Source organism: Panthera tigris, chromosome F3, assembly GCF_018350195.1.
Source record: "Panthera tigris isolate Pti1 chromosome F3, P.tigris_Pti1_mat1.1, whole genome shotgun sequence".
NCBI classification, from domain to species: domain Eukaryota; kingdom Metazoa; phylum Chordata; class Mammalia; order Carnivora; family Felidae; genus Panthera; species Panthera tigris.
The window spans coordinates 22,189,222-22,215,130 of NC_056678.1; the positions used below are offsets into that span (position 1 = coordinate 22,189,222).

Consider the following 25,909-nt stretch of genomic DNA (forward strand, 5'->3'; position numbering starts at 1 on the left):
TTGACTATTGTAAATAATGCTACAATAAACATAGGAGTGCATATATCTTCTCAAATTAGCGCTTTTATTTTCCTTGGGTAAATACCCAGAAATGAAGTTATGAGATTGTATGCTATTTCTGTCTTTAATTTTTTTTGAGGAAACTCCATACTGTTTTCCAGAGCGGCTGTACAAATTTACTCTTCTACCAACAGTGCACAATGACTCCCTTTTCTCCATATCCTTGCCAACACTTCGTATTTCTTGTGTTTTTAAAAAAATTTTTTTAAACATTTTTATTTATTATTGAGAGACAGAGTGTGTGCAGGGGAGGGATAGAGGGGGAGACACAGAATCCAAAGGAGGCTCCAGGCTCTGAGCTATCAGCACAGAGCCCGATGCAGGGCTCAAACACACCAACTGTGAGATCATGACCTGAGCCGAAGTCAGACGCTTAACTGACTGAGCCACCCAGGTGCCCCTCTTGTCTTTTTAATACCAGCACTCTGACTTTTTAGGAGGTGATAATTCACTGTGGTTTTGACTTGCATTTCCCTGATGATTACTGATGCTGATCATCTTTTCATGTGTCTGTTGGCCATCTGTATGTCTTAAGAAAAATGTCTATTCAGGTCCTATGTCCAATTTTTAAATCAGATCATTTGGTTGTTTTGCTATTGAGTTATATAATTCTTCACATATTTTGGATATTAACCTCTTATCAGATATGTGGTTTTAAATATTTTCTCCTAGTCCTTAGGTTGCCTTTTCATTTTATTGATCATTTGCTTTGCAGAATATTTTTAGTTTGATGCAGTCCCAGTTGTTTATTTTTTATTTTGTTACTTGTACTTTAGATGCCATATCCAAAAAATCATTGCCAAGACCCATATCGAGAGGTTTTTTCCCTATGTTTTCTTCTAGGAGTTTTATGGTTTGGGGTCTTACATAGAAGTCTTTAATCTGTTTTGAATTAATTTTTGTGAGTGATGTAAGATAAGGGCCTAGTTTCCTTCTTTTGCAGGTGAATATCCAATTTTCCAAGCACTATTTTTTTTTAAGATATTGTCTTTTCTCCATAGAGTATGCTTTGCTACTTTGTCAATTAGTAATTGACTATGTATGCGTGAGTTTATTTCTGGGCTCTCAATTCTGTTCCATTGATTTATGTATATTTTTATGCCATTAACATACTGTTTTGATTACTATAGCTTTGTAACATAGTTTGAAATCAGGAGATGTGATGCCTCCAGTTTTGTTCTTTTATTTTCAAGATTACTTTGGCTATTCAGTGTCTTTTGTGGTTCTATACAATGTTAAATTTGTTCTATTTTTGTAAAACATGTCTTTGGAGTCTTGAGAAGAACGCATAGAATCTATAGATGACTTTGGGTAGTATGGACATTTTAACAATATTAATTCTTCCAACACATGAACAATGGATATATTTCCATTTACTTGTGCCTTCAATTTCTTTCTTCAATGTTTTTATCAGTTTTCAGTGTAGAGAAATTTCACCTCTTGATTCAATTTATTCCTAAGTATTTTATTATTTTTAAAGGTATTGTAAATTGAGTTGTTTTCTTTATTCTTTTTTCAGATAATTTGTTGTTGGTGTATAGAAATGCTACTGACTTCTGCATGTTGATTTTGTACCCTACAACTTTACTAAATTTTAGTGGTCTTGAGGATTTTCTATATATAAAATCATACATCTGCAAATACAGATAATTTTACTTCTTCCCTTCCAATTCTGATGCCTCTTGTTTATTTTTCTTGCTTGATTGCTCTGGCTAGGGCTTTACTACTATGTTGAATAGGAGTGGTGAGAGTGGGCACCCTTGCCATGATTCTGATCTTAGAGGAAAAGCTATCAACCTTTCACCATTGAGTATAATGTTAGCTAGGGCTTGTAATATATGGCCTTTATTTGTTGAAATACATTATGTTGAGAGTTTTTAATCATCTCTCTTAAAACAATAAAAAGTAGAAACTGTAAACTAAGTAAAAGTAAGTTTTTAATCAACTCTCAAAACAATAGAAGTAGAAATTGTAAACTAGTAAAAGAACTTAAACAATGGAAAATTAAGCATTTCCTTAAACTGCCTTCAAGACATTGACACAATTTTATGGTTTGAGTGATGCATTGCACATAACTCAAAATACTAATTCTGAGATTTTTTTTCAATATATGAAGTTTATTGTCAAATTGGTTTCCATACAACACCCAGTGCTCATCCCAAAAGGTGCCCTCCTCAATACCCATCACCCACCCTCCCCTCCTTCCCACCCCCCATCAACCCTGTTTATTCTCAGTTTTTAAGAGTCTCTTATCCTTTAGCTCTCTTCCACTCTAACCTCTTTTTTTTTCCTTCCCCTCCCCTCCCCATGGGTTTCTGTTAAGTTTCTCAGGATCCACATAAGAGTGAAAACATATGGTATCTGTCTATCTCTTTATGGCTTATTTCACTTAGCATCACACTCTCCAGTTCCATCCATGTTGCTACAAAGGGCTAAATTTCATTCTTTCTCCTTGCCACGTAGCACTCCATTGTGTATATAAACCACAATTTCTTTATCCATTCATCAGTTGATGGACATTTAGGCTCTTTCCATAACTTGGCTATTGTTGAGAGTGCTGCTGTAAACATTGGGGTACAAGTGCCCCTATGCATCAGTACTCCTGTATCCCTTGGGTAAATGCCTAGCAGTGCTACTGCTGGGTCATAGGGTAGGTCTATTTTTAATTTTTTGAGGAACCTCCACACTGTTTTCCAGAGTGGCTGCACCAATTTGCATTCCCACCAACAGTGCAAGAGGGTTCTGTTCCTCCACATCCTTTCCAGCATCTATAGTCTCCTGATTTGTTCATTTTGGCCACTTTGACTGGCGTGAGGTGATATCTGAGTGTGGTTTTGATTTGTATTTCCCTGACGAGAAGCGATGTTGAGCATCTTTTCATGTGCCTGTTGGCCATCCGGATGTCTTCTTTAGAGAAGTGTCTATTCATGTTTTCTGCCCATTTCTTCACTGGATTATTTGTTTTTTGGGTGTGGAGTTTGGTGAGCTCTTTATAGATTTTGGATACTAGCCCTTTGTCCGATATGTCATTTGCAAATATCTTTTCCCATTCCCTCGGTTGCCTTTGAGTTTTGTTGATTGTGTCCTTTGCTATGCAGAAGCTTTTTATCTTCATGAGGTCCCAGTAGTTCATTTTTGCTTTTAATTCCCTTGCCTTTGGGGATGCATCAAGTAAGAAATTGCTACAGCTGAGGTCAGAGAGGTCTTTTCCTGCTTTCTCCTCTAGGGTTTTGATGGTTTCCTGCCTCACATTCAGGTCCTTTATCCATTTTGAGTTTATTTTTGTGAATGGTGTGAGAAAGTGGTCTAGTTTCAACCTTCTGCATGTTGCTGTCCAGTTCTCCCAGCACCATTTGTTAAAGAGACTGTCTCTTTTCCATTGGATGTTCTTTCCTGCTTTGTCAAAGATTAGTTGGCCATACGTTTGTGGGTCTAGTTCTGGGGTTTCTATTCTATTCCATTGGTCTATGTATCTGTTTTTGTGCCAATACCATGCTGTCTTGATGATTACAGCTTTGTGCTAGAGGCTAAAGTCTGGGATTGTGATACCTCCTGCTTTGGTCTTCTTCAATATTACTTTGGCTATTCGGGGCCTTTTGTGGTTCCATATGAATTTTAGGATTGCTTATTCTAGCTTCGAGAAGAATACTGGTGCCATTTTGATTGGGATTGCATTGAATGTGTAGATAGCTTTGGGTAGTATTGACATTTTGGCAATATTTGTTCTTCCAATCCATGAGCACGGAATGTTTTTCCATTTCTTTATATCTTCTTCAATTTCCTTCATAAGCTTTCTATAGTTTTCAGCATACAGATCTTTTACATCTTTGGTTAGATTTATTCCTAGGTATTTTATGCTTCTTGGTGCAATTGTGAATGGGGTCAGTTTCTTTATTTGTCTTTCTGTTGTTTCATTATTAGTGTATAAGAATGCAACTGATTTCTGTACATTGGTTTTGTATCCTGCAACTTTCCTAAATTCATGTATCAGTTCTAGCAGATTTCTGGTGGAGTCTATCGGATTTTCCATGTATAATATCATGTCATCTGCAAAAAGGGAAAGCTTGACTTCATCTTTGCCAATTTTGATGCCTTTGATTTCCTTTTGTTGTCTGATTGCTGATGCTAGAACTTCCAACACTATGTTAAACAACAGCGGTGAGAGTGGACATCCCTGTCGTGTTCCTGATCTCAGGGAAAAAGCTCTCAGTCCTTCCCCATTGAGGATGATATTAGCTGTGGGCTTTTCATAAATGGCTTTTATGACCTTTAAGTATGTTTCTTCTATCCCGACTTTCTCGAGGGTTTTTATTAAGAAAGGTTGCTGAATTTTGTCAAAGGCCTTTTCTGCATCGATTGACAGGATCATATGATTCTTATCTTTTCTTTTATTAATGTGATGTATCACGTTGATTGATTTGCGAAAGTTGAACCAGCCCTGCATCCCAGGAATGAATCCCACTTGATCATGCTGAATAATTCTTTTTATATGCTGTTGAATCTTATTGAGAATTTTTGCATCCATATTCATCAGGGATATTGGCCTGTAGTTCTCTTTTTTTACTGGGTCTCTGTCTGGTTTAGGAATCAAAGTAATACTGGCTTCATAGAATGAGTCTGGAAGTTTTCCTTCCCTTTCTGTTTCTTGGAATAGCTTGAGAAGGATAGGTATTATCTCTGTTTTAAACATCTGGTAGAACTCCCCTGGGAAGCCATCTGGTCCTGGACGCTTATTTGTTGGGAGATTTTTGATGACTGATTCAATTTCTTCCCTGGTTATGGGTCTGTTCAAGCTTTCTATTTCCTCCTGATTGAGTTTTGGAAGCGTGTGGGTGTTTAGGAATTTGTCCATTTCTTCCAAGTAGTCCAGTTTGTTGGCATATAATTTTTCATAGTATTCCCTGATAATTGCTTGTATCTCTGAGGGATTAGTTGTAATAATTCCATTTTCATTCATGATTTTATCTATTTGGGTCATCTCCCTTTTATTTTTAAGAAGCCTGGCTAGAGGTTTATCAATTTTGTTCATTTTTTCAAAAAACCAACTCTTGGTCTCATTGATCTGCTCTACAGTTTTTTTAGATTCTATATTGTTTATTTCTGCTCTGATCTTTATTATTTCTCTTCTTCTGCTGGGTTTCGGGTGTCTTTGTTGCTCTGCTTCTATTTCCTTTAGGTGTGCTGTTAGATTTTTGTATTTGGGATTTTTCTTGTTTCTTGAGATAGGCCTGGATTGCAATGTATTTTCCTCTCAAGACTGCCTTCGCTGCATCCCAAAGCGTTTGGATTGTTGTATTTTCATTTTCGTTTGTTTCCATATATTTTTTAATTTCTTCTCTAATTGCCTGGTTGACCCATTCATTCTTTAGTAGGGTGTTCTTTAACCTCCATGCTTTTGGAGGTTTTCCAGACTTTTTCCTGTGGTTGATTTCAAGCTTCATAGCATTGTGGTCTGAAAGTATGCATGGTATGAGTTCAATTCTTGTGTACTTATGAAGGGCTGTTTTGTGACCCAGTATGTGATCTACTTGGACAATGTTCCATGTGCACTCGAGAAAAAAGTATATTCTGTTGCTTTGGGATGCAGAGTTCTAAATATATCTGTCAAGTCCATCTGATCCAATGTATCATTCAGGGCCCTTGTTTCTTTATTGACCATGTGTCTAGATGATCTATCCATTTCTGTAAGTGGAGTGTTAAAGTCCCCTGCAATTACCACATTCTTATCAATAAGGTTGCTTATGTTTGTGAGTAATTGTTTTATATATTTGGGGGCTCCTGTATTTGTTAGCTCTTCCTGATGGATAGACCCTGTAATTATTATATAATGCGCTTCTTCATCTCTTGTTACAGCCTTTAATTTAAAGTCTAGTTTGTCTGATGTAAATATGGCTACTCCAGCTTTCTTTTGACTTCCAGTAGCATGATAAATAGTTCTCCATCCCCTCACTCTCAATCTGAAGGTGTCCTCAGGTCTAAAATGAGTCTCTTGTAGACAGCAAATAGATGGGTCTTGTTTTTTTTATCCATTCTGATACCCTGTGCCTTTTGGTTGGCGCATTTAGTCCATTTACATTCAGTGTTATTATAGACAGATATGGGTTTAGAGTCATTGTGATGTCTGTAGGTTTCATGCTTGTAGCGATGTCTCTGGTACTTTGTCTCACAGGATCCTTCTTAGGATCTCTTGTAGGGCTGGTTTGGTGGTGACGAATTCCTTCAGTTTTTGTTTGTTTGGAAAGACCTTTATCTCTCCTTCTATTCTAAATGACAGACTTGCTGGATAAAGGATTCTCGGCTGCATATTTTTTTCTGTTCATCACATGGAAGATCTCCTGCCATTCCTTTCTGGCCTGCCAAGTTTCAGTAGAGAGATCGGTCACGAGTCTTATAGGTCTCCTTTTATATGTGAGGGCACGTTTCTCTCTAGCTGCTTCCAGAATTTTCTCTTTATCCTTGTATTTTGCCAGTTTCACTATGATATGTCATGCAGAAGATCGATTCAAGTTATGTCTGAAGGGAGTTCTCTGCCTCTTGGATTTCAATGCCTTTTTCCTTCCCCAGATCAGGGAAGTTCTCAGCTATGATTTCTTCAAGTACACCTTCAGCACCTTTCCCTCTCTCTTCCTCCTCTGGAATACCAATTATGCGTATATTATTTCTCTTTAGTGCATCACTTAGTTCTCTAATTTTCCCCTCATACTCCTGGATTTTTTTATCTCTCTTTTTCTCAGCTTCTTCTTTTTCCATAATTTTATCTTCTAGTTCACCTATTCTCTCCTCTGCCTCTTCAATCCGAGCCGTAGTTGTCTCCATTTTATTTTGCAGCTCATTGATAGCATTTTTTAGTTCCTCCTGGCTGTTCCTTAGTCCCTTGATCTCTGTAGCAAGAGATTCTCTGCTGTCCTTTATACTGTTTTCAAGCCCAGAGATTAATTTTATGACTATTATTCTAAATTCACTTTCTGTTATATTGTTTAAATCATTTTGATCAGTTTGTTAGCTGTTGTTCTTTCCTGGACGTTTTTCTGAGGGGAATTCTTCCATTTCGTCATTTTAGATAGTCCCTGGAGTGGTGCAGGACTGTGGGGCACTTCCCCTGTGCTGTCTTGAATAACTTGCGTTGGTGGGTGGGGCCACAGTCAGACCTGATGTCTGCCCCCAGCCCACCACTGGGGCCACAGTCAGACTGGTGTGTGCCTTCTCTTCCCCTCTCCTAGGGGCGGCATTCACTGTGGGGTGGCGTGGCCGGTCTGGGCTACTTGCACACTGCCAGGCCTGTGGTGCTGGGAATCTGGCATATTAGCTGGTGTGGATCAGCAAGGTGCATGGGGGCGGGAGGAGCAGGCTCAGCTCGCTTTTCCTTCGGAGATCTGCTTCGGGAGGGGCCCTGCGGCACCGGGAGGGAGTCAGACCCGCCGGAGGGATGGATCCGCAGAAGCACTGCGTTGGGTGTTTGCGTGGTGCAAGCAAGTTCCCTGGCAGGAACTGGTTCCCTTTGGGATTTTGGCTGGGGGATGGGCGAGGAAGATGGCGCTGGCGAGCGCTTTTGTTCCCCACCAAGCTGAGCTCTGTCATGCGGGGCTCAACAACTCTCCCTCCCGTCGTCCTCCAGCCTTCCCGTTCTCCGAGCAGAGCTGTTAGCTTATAACCTTCCAGAAGTCAAGTCCCGCTTGCTGTCGGAACACACTCCATCCAGCCCCTCAGCTTTCGCCAGCCAGACTCGGGGGCTCTGCTTGGCCGGCAGGCCGCCCCTCCGCCCCAGCTCCCTCCCGCCAGTCCGTGGAGCGCGCACCGCCTCGCCACCCTTCCTACCCTCTTCCGTGGGCCTCTCATCTGCGCTTGGCTCCGGAGACTCCATTCTGCTAGTCTTCTGGCGGTTTTCTGGGTTATTTAGGCAGGTGTAGGTGGAATCTAAGTGATCAGCAGGACGCGCAGTAAGCCCAGCGTCCTCCTACGCCACCATCTTCCAGGATCCCAATAATTCTGAGATTTTAAATAACAGAGAAATATTCACTGAGTTGTCTATGTGATGCTTGAATTAATAAAAATTAAAAGGTAAATTTAGTGAAAACAACCTCTATTTTAATTCTTCTAAGACTCATATTATCATAGACATTAAAACTGTGAAAGGACTCACCGTCTTGTTTATGTACTTAAATTGCTTCTTAAATTTCTGTGCTATTTATGACTTAAATTTCCTCTAAATGTTTTGGCATTGTATATGTAATATAAAGTAACCAGTTGCTTTGATATGACAGAAGCCTTAAATAGTGTTAATTCAATCTACACTGAACTTTGAAACATCAGTGATAGAAACAATATTTTAGCTATTATGAAAAAAATTAAGTTGTGGCTATTTTAAAAACCATATACTCTTTAAAAAGATATCTGACTATATGCTTCAATTTTACTCAGATAAGTTTCGATCTTCATAGGAAATGTATACAGAATGCAACAAAGACTTCCCATTATGCAGATTTTTGTAGAAAGTGACTGCTATCCTCAGTTGAGAATGAAAAATGATCTCCAGGCAATGTTGGTGGATCACTAAGAAACTTCAAGGTCCAAATGGTATTTATATTTTCTTCTTTCAATTAAAGGCCATAACATAAGATGAAAAAGACAAAATACCATAAGTAAAGGGCTGGCTACACTACAAATCTTCCAGAATGAGATTTTTCTCATTCTCTCTCACTGGGCTGTCTTTTTCTGAGACAAGAGTATATCCATAAGATCTCAAAAAGTGTTTTTTTGGAGATTTTACAATCAAATCAATGAAGTTTTTTTTAAATACACTGTGATGTGCATGTATACCTTCAAATTAATGTTTTCTTATCTTTTGGGTAAATACCAAGTGATGCAATTACTGGATTGTAGAGTAGTTCTATTTTTAATTTTTTGAGGCACCTTCATTCTGTTTTCCACATTTGCTGCACCAGTCTGTATTCTCACCAACATTGTAAAACCGTTTCTTTTTTTCTACATCCTGACCAACAATTGTCTCTGTTTTTTATTTTAGTCATTCTGACAGGTGTGAAATGATATCTCATGGTTTTCTGATCTGTACTTCCCTGATGATGAGTGATGTTGAGCATCTTTTCATGTGTTGTTGGCCATCTCTATGTTCTCTTTGGATAAATGTCTGTTGATGTCTTCTGCTCATTTTCTAATTGGATTGTGTGTGTGTGTGTGTGTGTGTGTGTGTGTGTGTGTGTTGAGCGATGAGTTGTATAAGTTCTTTGTACCATTTGCAAATATTTTCTCCCATTCCATAGGCTTCCCTTTGGTTTTGTTGATTGTTTCCTTCCATATTTTCATGTAGTCCTAATAATTTATCTTCGCTTTCATTTCCCTTGCCTCAGAAGACATATCTAGAAAGATGTTGCTATAACCAATGTCAGAGAAACTACTGCCAGTGCTCTCTTCTAGAATTTTTATGGTTCAAGTCTCACATTTAGGTCCTTAATCCATTTTGAGTTTATTTTTGTGTATGGTGTAAGAATGTTGTCCAATTGCATTCTTTTGCATGTAGCTGTCCAGTTTTCCCAACACCATTTGTTGAAGAGACTTTTTCCCATTGCATATCCTTTTCTTCATTGTCAAAAATTAATCAACCATTTAATTTGGGTTTATTTCTAGGCTTTCTATTATGTTCCATTGATCTATGTGTCTATTTTTGTGCCAGCACCACAGTGTTTTGATTACTACAGCTGTTTAGTATAACTTGAAATCTAGAATTGTGATACGTCCACCTTTGTTTTTCTTTGTCAAGATTGCTTTGCCTATTTGGGGTCTTTTATGGCTTCATATAATTTTTTTAATTGTTTGTTCTACCTCTGTAAAAAATGTTACAGGCATTTTGATAGAGATTGTATTAAATGTGTAGATTGTTTTAGGTAGTATAGATATTTTCACAATTTTTGTTCTTCCCATCGATGAGAATGGGATGTCTTTCCATTTTTTTGTGTCATTTTCAATTGCCTTCATCAATGTTTTATAGTTTTCAGAGGACAGATATTTTACCTCTTTGGTTAGGTTTATTCCTAGGTATCTTATGGTTTTTGGTGCAATTGTAAATGGGATTGCTTTCTTACTTTCTCTTTCTGCTACTTCATTATTAGTGTGTAGAAATGCAACAGATTTCTGTACACTGGTGTTGTATCTTTCAACCCTACTCAATTCATTTATCAGGTCTAGTATTTTTTTGGCAGAGTCTTTAGGGTTTTCTAAATATATTATCATGTCATCTGCAAATAGTGAAAGTTTTACTTTTTCCTTACCAATTCGGATGCCTATTATTTCTTTTTGTTGTCTCTTTGCTGTGGCTATAACTTCCACTATTATGTTGAATAAAAGTGGTGAGAGTGGACATCCTTACCTTATGCCTGACCTTAAGGGAAAAGCTCTCAGTTTTTCCCCATTAAGTGTGATGCTAGTTTTTTTTATTTCTTTTAATAAACCTCATCTTCAAAAAAAATGGGAAAGGTAGATATATATGATGGCTCTGGGAACCAGAAAATCTTTGATGGAGACTGCTTAGGATTTAAAGAGAATTCCATATTTTCCTCTTTTTAATCTACCCCAGGCAAGAGAGTTTACTGGTTAGCAAATAGTGTGAGCCCTGGAATTAAATCAAACCTGAATTCCAAACCTGGATTCTTCACAAACTGTCAATGTTTTAAATGCAAAAACTTTGTTTTCTTTACTAATGTGTACAGTGTCCACAAAAGAGTGTTTATCATATAGTAGGCATTCCACAGATAAATTAATTTAGAATAAAAAGGTACAAATATTCAAGTTTGTCTAGACACTATCACTGTTAAAATTGCACAAATATCCACTTAAATTTTTTAGATAAAGCTACATATGATTAAACCTTATACTTCATGAACTTAGATGTTTTCATCTTAATTGCCTCTTATATATTTGTCCTCTTGCTAATTGCAAATTTCTAGTTTTAAGCTTAGAATAAGTTAAATTCCCTACTCTGACAAAGTTGGTTGAGAAATTTGTCCATGAGGATGAAAGGCGCTAGGAAAAGATGGCAAATTGAACACATCTGTCTACTTTCCCACCTTTACATACCACTAAAAACAGAAGGAAATAAATTCCTTTGTTTTAAAATTTTTATTGTTTATTTATTTTTGAGAGAGAGAGAGAGAGAGACAGAGAGAGACAGAGTGTGAACAGGGGAGGGGCAGAGAGAGAGGGAGACACAGATCCAAGGCAGGCTCCAGTCTCTGAGCTGTTAGTGCAGATACAGATGCAAGGTTCGAACTCACGACCCGTAAGATCATGACCTGAGCCAAAGTCGGACACTTAACTTAATGAATCACCCAGGCACCCTGCAGGAAAGAAATTTCCAATGGTAAAAAACAATAACAATGGGGAAAATTAAAAGGGAAAAACACCAATCAAACTTTCAAGTACAGAAAGCAAATAGACCCAGAAATGACTTAGCCAACCTGAAGAAGTTTTATTAAAACTTGTCGGAGGGAGGAGTTAAAATGGAAGAGCAGCATAGAGACACTGAACTTGTCTCATTCCTGAAACGCAGCCAGATCAGAACCAAACCATTTTGAACACCTAGGAAACTGATCTGTGGATATTGAGCATTTTTTCATGTGTCAGTTGGTCATCTGGATGTCTTCTTTGGAGAAGTGTCTATTCATGTCTTTTGCCCATTTCTTCACTGGATTATTTGTTTTTTGGGTGTTGATTTTGATAAGTTCTTTATAGATTTTGGATACTAACCCTTTATCTGATATGTCGTTTGCAAATATCTTCTCCCATTCTGTCAGTTGCCTTTTAGTTTTGCTGATTGTTTCCTTCGCTGTGCAGAAGTTTTTATTTTGATGAGGTCCCAGTAGTTCATTTTTGCTTTTATTTCTCTTGCCTCCTGAGAGGTGTTGAGTAAGAAGTTGCCGTGGCCAAGATCAAAGAGGCTTTTGCCTGCTTTCTCCTTGAGGATTTTGATGACTTCCTGTCTTACATTGAGGTCTTTCATCCATTCTGAGTTTATTTTTGGGTATGGTGTAAGAAAGTGGTCCAGGTTCATTCTTTTACATGTCGCTGTCCAGTTTTCCCAGCACCACTTGCTGAAGAGACTGTCTTTATTCCATTGGATATTCTTTCCTGCTTTGTCAAAGATTAGCTGGCCATACATTTGTGGGTCTATTTCTGGGTTCTCTATTCTGTTCCATTGATCTGAGTGTCTGTTCTTGTGCCAGTACCATACTGTTTTGATGGTTACAGCTCTGTGTATAGCTTGAAGTCTGGTATTGTGATGCCTTCTGCTTTGGTTTTCTTTTTCAAGATCACTTTGGCCAGTCGGGGGTCTTTTCTGGTTCCATACAAATTTTAGATTATTTGTTCTAGCTCTGTGAAGAATGCTCATGTTACTTTGATAGGGATTGCATAGAATAAGTAGATTGCTTTGGGTAGTATCGACATTTTAACAATATTTGTTCTTCCTATCTAGGAGCATGGAATCTTTTTCCATTGTTTGGCGTCATCTTCAATTTCTTTCATAAGCTTTCTAGAGTTTTCAGTGTATAGATTTTTCACTTCTTTGGTTAGATTTATTCCTAGGTATTTTATGGTTTTTTGTGCAACTGTAAATGGGATCGATTCTTTGATTTCTCTTTCTGTCACTTCCTTGGTGGTGTACGGGAATGCAACTGATTTCTGTGCATTGATTTTATATCCTGCAAATTTGCTGAATTCATGAATCAATTCTAGCAGTTTTTTGGTGGAATCTTTTGGGTTTTCCATATAGAGTATCATGTCATCTGCGAAGAGTGAAAGTTTGACCTCCTCCTGGCTGATTTGGATGCCTTTTATTTCTTTGTGTTGTCTGATTGCAGAGGCTAAGACTTCCAATACGATGTTGAATAACAGTGGTGAGAGTAGACATCCCTGTCTTGTTCCTGACCTTAGGGAGAAAGCTCCCAGTTTTTCCCCATTGAGGATCATATTAGCGTTGGGTCTTTCATATATGGCGTTTATGATTTCAAGGTATGTTCCTTCTATACCTACTTTCTTGCGGGTTTTTATCAAGAAAGGATGCTGTATTTTGTCAAATGCTTTCTCTGCATCTATTGAGAGGATCATATGGTTCTTGTCCTTTCTTTTATCGATGTGATGAATCAAGTTAATTGTTTTGTGGATATTGAACCAGCCATGCATCCCAGGCATAAATCCCACTTGGTCCTGGTGAATAATGTTTTTAATGTATTGTTGGATCTGGCTGGCTAATATCTTGTTGAGTATTTTTGCATCTATTGATCTGAGGATAAATGCAACAATCTGCATAACTGGAGCCACGGGTCATGTTGCAGAGAGGTGAACTGGGGAGAGAAAAGCTGTGGAGGGTAGGGAGCTGTTTTCTTGCAGAAAGGACAGAGAGAGAAAAAGAAAAGTGGAGATGCTGTGTATCAGGATTGTGCAAGAACAGCACTTTCCCTGAAAGTGGCTGGAAAGAAAGAGAGAAAGAGTAAGAACACTCACAGGGACTGAACAAGAAATTTGTTCCCCCAACTACTGACAGGGAGAAAGGAGAGGGTTTTAATACCATGAGGATTCTATAAACAGCAGAGTGCAGAGTCTGAAGTTTTGGAGCTCAGTACCTGGCAGTGATCTGGTGAGAAAGCAGGGTGAATCCCCAGGAGCAGGCCATGGGGTCAAGGGGTGCCACACAGGGAGAAGCAGTTCCCCTGTTTGGAGAGCATTTGGTAGAGGCCATACAGCTACCCCATAGGCAAAGGTCTCAGCGGACCCCAGAAAGCATCTACATTTGCTGGTATTGATTGGGACAAGGATGCCAGTGTGGGGACACCTGGCAGTGGCTATGTATTATGATTTGCCTTAATCTCTGAACCTCTGCCACTGCCTGATCGCATGAACATTTTCTGGGGCAAGCTGGCACCCAGGTATTGCTCAGTGAGAACCTCCCCCAGAGAGTCAGTGTGGGTCCAAGCTACAGGGGTCTCTGAAGTGTGGGGTTTTGGAACACAACCCCATCTGAGACAAAACTCTGGAGGGAGGTGCCCCCTGGCAGGTGAACAGCTTGGACATGGACAGGGTAGAGGTAGGGAGTGGACAGGGGCCTGAGACAAAGGAGGGGTGCTTGATTGCTGGTCAGTGAGAGAACGAAGTTCTTGCACCAGAGACTAGGATGCTAGCTCTCCCTTGTACACACAGACCCATCCCAGTAAGCTAAGCTGCACCACCTTGTGGAGACTGAAGCTGTTACACCAAGTCCTGCCCAACTGTGCCCTCCAAGCACATCCCCCAGAAGACCAACACTCTGCCTGCTTAGTGTACAGACTATAGAGTGATTCATAATTTCAGTTCTAGAGGAAACTGGATGTAACTTCATTCAGGTTTTATTCTATTTGCTGGTTCATTTATTTGTGCATTTTCTTTGTTTCTGTTTTGCTTTAATTGTTTTCTTTTTTTCTCTCTTTTCTTTCTGTTTCTTGGATACAGAAAGAGGAAAATTTTATTTTTATTTTTTTACAACATATTTTATTTAAAAATGTTTTCTTCTATTTCATTTTATTTTATTATATTTTATTATATAAACTTTTAACTATAGAAATTTTTAGCTTTATTTTTTCTTTCCTTTCCCTTTTTTCTATACTGAATCAAGCTTCTTTCAGCATGCAGACTGAAAAACACCTAGGACCTAGCTTCTTTTATTTGATTTTTTTGTTTTCTTCTTAGTTTTTTAACTTTAATTTTTTATTTTATAATTTTTTTTCTTCTTCCAAAATGATAAAATGAAGGAATTCACCCCAAAATAAAGAATAGGAAGAAATGACAGCCAGGGACTTAACCAACACATATATATGTAAGATGTCTGAACTAGAATTTAGAACCACAATAATAAGAATACCAGCTGGGGTTGAAAAAGCATAGAAGACGCCAGAGAATCCTTTCTGTGGAGATAAAAGAAATAAAATCTAGTCAGGCCAAAATTAAAAATGCTATAACTGAGATACAATCTTGAATGGATGCCATGATGGCAAGGATGGATGAAGCAGAGCAGTGAATCAGTGATATAGAGGATAAAATTATGGAGAATAATGAAGCAGAAAAAAAGAAGGAAACATAGGCAAAAGATCATGATACAAGACTTAGAGAACTCAGTGACTTACTAAAAAGGAATAACATCTGAGTCATAGGAGTCCCAGAAGATGAAAAGAGAGAAAAAGGGCAGAAGATTTATGTGAGCAAATTATAGCAGTAAACATTACTAATCTTGGGAAGGACACAGATATCAAAATCCAAGAAGCACAGAGAACTCACATTATATTAAACAAAAACTGACCATCATCAAGGCATATCATAGTCAAATTCACAAAATACACAGACAAGGAAAGAATTATGAAAGCAGCAAGGGGGAAAAAAGTCCTTAACATATAAAGGAAAAGAGATCAAGTTCTCAGAGGACTTATCCACAGGAATTTGGCAGGCCAGAAAGGAGTGACAGGATAGATTCAACATGCTGAATTGGAAAAATATGCAGCCAAGAATTCTTTATCTAGGAAGGCTGTCATTCAAAATAGGAGGAAAGATAAAGAGTTTCCCAAATGAACAAAGATTAAAGGAGCTCGTGACCACTAAACCAATCCTGCAAGTAATTTTAAGGGAAATTCTTCAGTGGAGAAAAGACAAAACAAAACAAAAATGATAAAAAGCAACAAAGACTAGAAAGGACCAGAGAACATTACCAGAAACACCAACTCTACAAGCAATACATTGGCACTAAATTCATATCTTTCAGTATTCACTCTAAATGTCAATGGACTAAATGCTCCAATTAAAAGACATAAGGTATCAGAATGGATAAGAAAACAAGACCATCTATATGCTGCTTACAAGAGACTCATTTTAGACCTAAAGACACCTGCAGATTGAAAGTAAAGGGATGTAGAACCATCTATCATGCTAATGGTCATCAAAAGAAAGTGGGAGTAGCCATACTTATATCAGACAAACTAGATTTTAAAATAAAGACTGTAGCAAGAGATGAAGAAGGGCATTATATTATAATTAAGGGGTTTATCTACCAAGATTAGCTAACAATTGTAAATATTTATGCCCCAATGTGAAAGCACCCAAATATACAAATAAATTAATCAGAAACATAAAGAAACCCATTGATATTAATACCATAATAGTAAGGGATTTCAACCCCACTTACAACAATGCACAGATCATGAAAGCAAAATACCAACAAGGAAACAATGGCTTTGAATGACACACTGGCCAGGATGAACTTAACAGATAAATTCAGAACATTTCATCCTAAAGCAGCAAAATTATACATTCTTCTCGAATGCACATGGAACATTCTCCAGAATAGATCACATACTGGGTCACAAATCAACCCTCAACAAGTACAAAAAGATCGAGTTCATACTTTGCATATTTTCAGACCACAACGCTATGAAACTCGAAGTCAACCAAAAGAAAAAATTTGGGAAGACCATGAAGACTTGGAGATTAAAGAACATCCTGCTAAAGAATGAAAGGGTTAACCAAGAAATCAAAAAGTACATTTTAGCCAATACAAATGAAAACACGACAGTCTAAAACCTCTGGGATACAGCAAAGGTAGTCATAAAAGGGAAGTATATAGCAATCCAGGCCTTCCTAAAGAAAGAAGAAAGGTCTCAAATACAAAACCTAACCTTACACCTAAAAGACCTGAAAGAAGAACAGAATGTAAAGCCCAAAACCAGCAAAAGAGGGGAAATAATAAAGATTAGAGCAGAAATCAATGATACAGAAATGAAACAAAACAAAACAAAACAGTAGAACAGATCAGTGAAACCAGGAGCTGGTTCCTTGAAAGAATTAACAAAACCCCTAACCTAAAATCATGAATGAAAGAGAAGAGATCACAACCAATGCAACAGAAATACAAACAATAATAAGAGAATATTATGAGAAATTATATGCCAACAAATTGGGCAATCTGGAAGAAATGGACAAATTCTTAGAAACATATAAACTACCAAAACTGAAACAGGAAGAAATAGAAAATTTGAACAGACCCATAACCAGTAAAGAAATTGAATCAGTAATCAAAAATCTCCCAACAAAAAAGAGTCAAGGGCTGGATGCCTTTAGAGAGGAATTCTCCCAAACATTTAAAGAAGAGTTAACACCTATTATTTTGAAGCTGCCCCAAAAAATAGAAATGGAAAGAAAACTTGCAAACTTATTCTACAAGGCCAACATTACCTTGATTCCAAAACCAGACAAAGACCCCACTAAAAAGGAGAACTACAGACCAACTTCCTTGATGATCTTGGATGCAAAAATTCTCAACAAGATACTAGCAAACCGGATCCAACAATACATTAAAGAATTATTCAACATGAACAAGTGAGATATTTACCTGGGATGCAGGGCTAGTTTAATATCTGCAAATCAATCAATGTGATACATAACATTAATAAAAGAAAGGATAAGAAGCACATGATCCTCTCAATAGATGCAGTAAAATCATTTGACAAAATATAGCATCCTTTCTTGATAAAAACTCTCAAGAAAGTAGGGAAAAAAGAACATACTTCAAGATTATAAAGGCCCTATACTAAAGATCCACAGCTCATATCATCTTCAATGGGGAAAACCTGAGAGTTTTCCCCCTAATGTCAAGAACATGACATAGATGTGCACTCTCACCACAGTTATTCGACATATTGTTGGAAGTCCTAGTGTCAGCAATCAGACAACAAAAAGAAATAAAAGGCATCCAAATCATCAAGGAGGAAGTCAAACTTTCATTCTTTGCAGATGACACGATACTCTATGTGGAAAACCCAAAAGACTCCACCAAAAAACTGCTATAACTGATAAATGAATTCATCAAAGTTGCAGGATATAAAATCAATGTACAGAAATAGGTTACATTTCTATACACCAATAATGAAGCAACAGAAAGAGAAATCAAGGAATCAATTCCATTTACAATTGCACCAAAAACCATAAAATACCTAGGAATAAACCTAACCAAAGAGGTGAAAAATCTAAATACTGAAAACTATAGAAAGCTTATGAAAGAAATTGAAAAAGACACAAAAATGGGAAAACATGCCATGCACATAGATTGGAAGAACAAATATTGTTAAAATGTTGATACTACCCAAAGCAATCTACAGATTCAATGTAATCCTTTTCAAAATAATGCCAGCATTATTCACAGAACTAGAACAAACAATTCTAAACTTTTTGTGAAAACAGAAAAGACCCTGAATAGCCAAAGTAATGTTGAAAAAGAAAACCAGTGCTGGAGGCATAACAATTCCGGACTTCAAGCTGTATTACAAAGCTGTAAGTATCAAGAAAGTATGGTACTGGCACAAAAACGGACACTCAGATCAATGGAACAGAATAGAAAACCCAGAAATGGACCCACAAATGTATGGCCAACTAATCTTTGACAAAGCAGGAAAGAATATACAATGGAGAAAAGAGAGTCTCTTCAGCAAATGATGTTGGGAAAACTGGACAGTGACATGGAGAAGAATGAACCTGGACCACTTTCTTTTACCATACACAAACATAAACTCAAAATGGATGAAAGACCTAACCATAAAACAGGAAGCCATCGAAATCCTAGTCTAGAAAACGGGCAACAACCTCTTTGACCTTGGCCTCAGCAACTTCTTACTCAACACATCTCCAGAGGCAAGGGGAAACAAAAGCAAAAATGAACTATTGGGACCTTATCAAGATACAAAACTTCTGCACAGCAAAGGAAATAATCAGCAAAACTAAAAGGCAACTGATGGAATAGAAGAAGATATTTGCAAATGACATATCAGATGAAGAGTTAGAATCCAAAATCTATAAAGAACATATCAAACCCAACACTGAAAAAACAAATAATCCAGTGAAGAAATGGGCAAAAGGCATGAATAGACAGTTTTCAAAAAAAGATATTCATATGGCTAACAGACACATGAAAAGATGCTCAACATCTCATTATCAGGGAAATACAAATCAAAACCACAATGAGATACCACCTCACACCTGTCAGAATGGCTAAAATTAACAACTCAGGCAACAACAGATGTTGGCGAGGATGTGGAGAAAGAGAAACCCTTTGTACTGCTGGTAGGAATGCAAACTGGTGCAGCCACTCTGGTAAACAGTATGGAGGTTCCTCAACAAATTAAAAATAGAACTACCCTATAACCCAGCAATTGCAGTAGTAGGTATTTACCCAAAAGAGAAAAAATGCTGATTCGAAGGGCACATGCACCCCAATATTTATAGCAGCACTATTGACAATAGCCAAAGCATGGAAAGAGCCCAAATGTCCATCAACCGATGAATTGATAAAGAAGAAATGATATGTGTGCTTGTGTGTATGTATGTGTGTGTGTGTGTGTGTGTACATATACATACATATATATATATATATATATATATATATATATATATATATATATATATAGTGGAATAGTACTTGATGATCAAAAAGAATGAAATCTTGCCATTTGCAGCAACGTGGATAGAACTAGAAAGTATTATGCTAAGCAAAATAAGTCAGAGAAAGACAGATATCATGATTTCACTCATGTGTGGAATTTAAGAAAACAACAGATGAACATAGGGGAAGGGAAGCAAAAATAAGATAAAAACAGAGAGGGAGACAAACCATAAGAGACTTTTAAATACAGAGAACAAACAGGGTTGCTGGAGGGTGTTGGGTGAGCAGGGTGGGCTAAATGGGCAATGGGCATTAGGAGGGCTCTTGTTGGGATGAGCACTGGGTGTTATGTAAGTGATGAATTACTAAATTCTATTCCTGAAGTCATTAACACTACATGTTAACTAACTTGAATTTTAAAAAACAAAAACAAAAAACGTTTTAGGGTGCCTGGGTAGCTCAATCGTTAAGCATCTGACTTTGGCTTAGGTCATGATCTCATAGTTAGTGAGTTCGAGTCCCACACTGGGGTGAGCTCAAGCCCCAATTCAGGTAAAACATGAGCCCCACTTCTCTCTCTCTCTCTCTCTAACCCCTCATAGGATTCTCTCTCTGCCCCTCGCTCACTTGTACCCCCCCAAAAAAAAACTTACAGAAAAAGTTGAAAACTAACTCTATTTGTGTCATAAAATATTTCTTACATAGTCCCAATTTTGTAGTAATTATAACATTTCATTGTGATTTTTACTTTCTTATCTCCTTTACTGAACTGTGATCCCCATGACATAGGGCATATAGTTTAATTTTCTTTGTATCCTCAGTACCTAGTCACTGCTGGTTTACACAAAGTAGGTGCTCATATTTATGGAACTAATAAATACATACTCATTTTATTGTAATAAATAAATATTCATGTAATTGCTATCTTTTGCCCATTAAATGCATTCTGTAAACTATAAGGTAACTACTCTTAGATTACAGAATATACATTCTATGAGGTGCTTTGAACCAATAGTTTCATTTCAGAAGTTTAATTTTCAAAGACTGCAAAAACACTTCTGTTGAGCATTCCCTATCAAAGGGTAGGCAGTCTAGAAGTTGTTGTTGAATGAAAGTTCTTTGTTTTGAATGCCAATGGAAGGAAAATGAAATGACCAACATAATAAAACAAACAAGAACTAGGAAAGATACAATAAAGTAGGGGCAAGATAGAAAGGTTGAACTCATTAACATTATAAAGACTATTCAAGGGGCACCTGGGTGGCTCAGTCAGTTGAGCATTCAACTTGGGCTGAGGTCATGACCTCATGATTCATGAGTTCAAGCCCTGCATTGGGTTCTGTGCTGACAGCTCAGAGCCTGGAGCGTGCTTTGGATTCTGTGTCTTCCTCTCTCTGCCCTTCCCCTGCTCACACTCTGTGTATATCTCTCTCTCTCAAAAATAAATAATTTTTTTAAAAAATAATAACAAAGACTGTATTCAAACATTTCCAGTATTTTTTTACAAACAAAAAAATAAATCTTTTATTTATAAAAAATAAAAGATTTTAATATGCAAGGCATTTCAGGGCACTAAAAAGTTAGAAGAAAATAGTTGTTTGGTGAATTTAGGAGGAAAATGGACCATGCCAAATGCAATTGTCAAGAAGGATAGTTCTTACAGTTGGACCAAGAAAATTTCTTGACCAGAAAAACTAATTTTTTCTTTCTGAAAACGGCAAGTGAATTTCTGAGTGAAATTTCCATGCTGGAAAGAGATAATTTTTTTTCTTCAAATAACATAAAATAGGTGGACAAAGATTGTATTTACCACAGAACTTGAAGTTCTTCATTGTTTTAGTTTGTCTTTGCCTTACTGTTAATGAACAGGCTTTGTAAATCTCTTATGTTAATCCTATTACCTGTTCAGAGCTATTTCTGCAAGGGTCATCAATATTCAGGGATCTTAAATCTGAGCTTAAACCTGTCCAAGTTCAAGTGGAGTTCAGTAAACAGGCCTTCTCATCTACTGAACATAACCAAGGATACGAGGCACATAGAATCAAACTGTGAGTCTGCAGGTAATCTTCTTCATACAATTTTTAAAATTTTACCTTGGGGGAAAGAATACTGATTTTAATGCTCATGGGTGTTCTTTTAAAATATTTCAAAGTAACATTCAGTAATGACTTATCTAACTGTAAAACAAATTCTGCGGATCTTTCCCTCTTAAAGAGATTGGCACTACTCATCTTCACTAATGTAAATTCAGAATAAACACATAATTTTGAGTCTGATATTCCAGACTCAAAGATAGTTATTTCAGATAGTTAAATAAAACCATGAATAGCGAATTAATTTTGAAATTTAAAATTCTTCAGTCCTCCCTTTGAGTGAAGAGAGAATTGAAGGAAAGAAGGGATGATTCCTTGCACTTTGCATTTAAAGATATGACTCCTGAGCTGTGAAAGGGAGTATTACGCTCAGTGAGAAAGCATTCTCAGGCTTAGAACCAGGCACTTAACCAGTTGTGTGTTCTTAATTTTTGTTTTTTTTTTGTATTACATTTTTGAGGTTTTTACAGGGAGGGGTTGTCTATTTAAGTGGGGATAATAATAGCTGTTTCAGAAGGTTACTTCAAAAATTTAATGACACAGAAGTAATGTTTTAAAAGAAAAGAAGAAAAGAATAGGGGCTTCTGGGTGGCTCAGTCGGTTAAGCGGCCGACTTTGGCTCAGGTCATGATCTCATGGTCCGTGAGTTCGAGCCCCGCATCAGGCTCTGTGCTGACAGCTCGGAGTCTGGAGCCTGTGTCGGATTCTGTGTCTCCCTCTCTCTCTGCCCCTCCCCTGTTCATGCTCTGTCTCTCTCTGTCTCAAAAAGAAATAAACGTTAAAAAAAATAAAAATAAATAAAAGAAAAGAATACAGGGAGTTTGTGGATATTTGTTAAATTAGGTGCAATTTTTCTTTTGATTGATTATATTTTCTTCTATTTTGCCTCATTGTGGAGGTAATTATGATTAATAATAATCTTTACAGTTTGCCTCATGAAAATGAAGTAAAATTTTCCCATTGTTTTATCATTGAGTTTTTTTATTAACTTCAAAAATAGCTTTCAACTATAGCATCCATTTATATATATATATCCTATACGTATATATATCCTAACATTAAAGCTAGAAAAAATTTTAGAGGTCATCTAACTCATCATGGCAATTTTTTGAGTAAATATTATGTTTATAAAATGCATTTGAATTACAGAAGTTGTCAAAATATATATGAACCATTCATGATAATGCGTCTACTGTAATTGTAACAGTAAGTGCTAAAGTAAGTATAGTTACGAGATATACAGATATTCAAAACAAGGTATCTGCTCTGAATTTCCAGCAAGATTCCAACATTTCTATTTGCTTCAGAACAACTAAGGAAATGTCTGTTTGTAGTAAGAGCAAACTTGAATAGGTTAGTGTCTTTTTCTTTCATAGGAGCAAAAACTCAGTTATAATTTGGAAGCTTATATTTTCCCAGGATATTTGTAACTGATGATACTGGCTGACAAATAGAAGACTGCCATTTGCTATGCATTCCTGACATACAAATTGTTTAAAAGACTCCTTACATCTTCCACCTGTCCAGTCTCATTTATAACAAAATGAGACTCAAAACAATTTGAGAAGAATAGGAACCACTAACCATTATATATACTCTGCAGTGTCTCTTATTAAAGTTTCTATCACAATTCTTCTATCTAAGTTGTTATGAACTTTAGATACCAGGGAGAGTGAAAGTGATAAAGGGATGTTTTCGATGGCATCAAGGTGTGTGTTTTATATGTAAGAGAAAGAAAAATAACGTTTGCTTGGTGTCAACCATTTGCTCAGCATCTATTTGTGACAGCCATTTTGAGGATAGTGTGTGCTATAATCCATTCATGATTCTGCGGATTTATTAAAAAAAAAACTTTCATTACGATAAAAAACAATGTGAAAGTTGACCTACTCCAAAATTAACAACTAGAATGACTAAAGGCAGCAACATAAATCCTGAGTATTGTAACTATCTCTGCAAAGTCCTCCTCCATTAAATAACCGAAATTAAGAAAAAATATATAAACCACTATGACAAAAATGGAAAATCAAATTTAAATCACCACCCCTCATTTTCCACTTATGCACTTTTCAGAAAATCTTACTATTGTTTTCCAGGCATTTTCATGTACATTTTATTAGTCTGTATTTCAGGCTAATTAGCCTGTATTACCTGTATTAATCAACCTGAATTAGCCTGTAATTCACCAAATGAATTTCCCCTCAGGTTTCACATTCTTAAATGTCTTAAATGTTTTATGGCAAACAGACCTTACTAGAAGTATATCAAAGTATTAGGATAAAGATAACCAAAGTATTAGCATAAATCAAAGTATTAGGATAAACTTTAGTTAATAAAATAGAATAGAAAACAATTCTGAGATAAATGTATAATATATGTGTGACTGTGTACACACACATGTACACACACACACACACACACACACATACACACAGATATTCTTGGGTGGGAGAGATAATTAGACATAAGAAGTGCATAAATGCATTGATTCCAAAACAAATTTATATTGATTTGACAACATCTATTATTAATTTTAAATATTTTATTTTAGTATTTAAAATTTGTAATTATTTACTAATTATCACTTTTGCTCAACATCTATTAAGTTCCTACAACTAAATATTACACATTTTACACGATACATTGCATATCATTTAATACTCACACAGCCTTTTGAAGTGGCCACTATTATTACTCCAATTTTACAAATAAGAAAACTAAAACACAGAGAGATTTTGTGATTTGTTCAAGGTCACCCAGTCAATAATTGGCAGGGCTATATATTTGAACCCAAGTGTTTATGTATTACTATGTTATACTGTCATTCGAAGTATTGTAATGCATGGTTCTTACCCACAAGAAGCTTAGCTACTCCTCAGAGAAGACATATATAATTAATCAATTGGAGAATTATTCAAGAAATTAACTGACATATTATGAGGCATAAAATTCCCTCTACATTGATACTGGACCTAACATAACATTACTCTTACTAGAAACCTCCAGTTCTCAATGTCAGTAAATAAAATAGAGAGGTGGGATAGAGAAAGAAGAAATTATGTCTTATGTGAAATCATTATAGCTATCTTTATGATTTGAGAGGTAATGGAGGTCTCCACAAACCCAGTAATAACTCCTATGATATGACATGGTGCTATTAGACCTATCTGATGTGAAATTCCCAGCACTTTTTTACTAATAAAGGAAAAGCAGAACTGTTTGCTATAGGAGTCCAATATGACATTGGGAAAGATAGTCATGGCAAGGGTTAAAACATCTGACATTAATATATTAGCATTGGTGAGAACATTAGCCTGGCTTAGTTGATCAGATTAGTTCACAGTCACCTTGGAAAACAGGAGAGCACAGACCTAAGGATATGTATGGTTAGAGGTAGAAAAGGGTAGGATGTGAAGCCCTGTAAGAGTGACACCCTTAATAAAGCACAGATCAAGGCACAAAATCAGGGTTTCTATCAAAAATAAGTCAGTCAGAGAAATACAAATACTTCATGATTCCATTCATGTGGAATTTAAGAAACAAAACAAACTATCATGGATCGGGGGTGGGGGAGAAGAGAGGCAAACCAAGAAACAGACTCTTAACTATAGAGAACAAACTGATGGTTACCAGAGGAGAGGAGGGGGAAAGGGGTTAAATAGGTGATGAGGATTAAGGAGGGCAGTTGTGATGAGCACCGGGGTTGTATGCAAGTGTTGAATCACTAAATTGAACACCTGAAGCTGATATTACACTGTATGTTAACTAACTGGAATTTAAATAAAAACTAAACAAAAAAGAAGTGAAGGTGAAGCAGAATTTCTATAGATTTTTCTCCACCTAGCAATTAAAAAATTTTTTTTTCACATTTATTTATTTTTGAGAGAGGGAGAGAGAGCACGAGTGGGAGAGGGACAGAGAGAGAGAGGGAGACACAGAATCTGAAGCAGGCTCCAGGTTCTGAGCTGTCAGGGCAGATCTCAGTGCGGGGCTCAAGCTCACGAACTGGGAGATCATGACCTGAGCCGAAGTCGGAAGCTTAACCAACTGAGCCACCCAGGTGCCTCTGTTTGTTTTATTTCTTAAATTCTACATGTGAGTGAAATCATTTTGTATTTGTCTTTCTCTGACTGACTTCTTTCACATAGCATGATACTCTCTAGTTCCATCTATGTTGTTACAAATGGCAAGATTTCATTCTTTGTTATGCCTGAATATTCTACATTCTATTGTAGTTAGTACAGACACCAATACTTTCCTTAGAGCATCAGTGCACCCCAGAAACTGGCCAAGGAAA

General features: G+C 36.9%; 1 protein-coding gene across 1 annotated transcript in view; it reads right to left on the reverse strand.

Annotated features, from left to right (window-relative positions):
- Positions 1-7,990: 7,990 nt before the first annotated feature.
- Positions 7,991-25,909, reverse strand: part of ODR4 (odr-4 GPCR localization factor homolog) — an 80,657-nt gene continuing 62,738 nt past the window's right edge. The window contains exon 16 of the transcript XR_006214166.1: positions 7,991-8,046. The gene's annotated coding sequence lies outside the window, so the exon portion shown is untranslated. The remainder of the gene's footprint in view (positions 8,047-25,909) is intronic.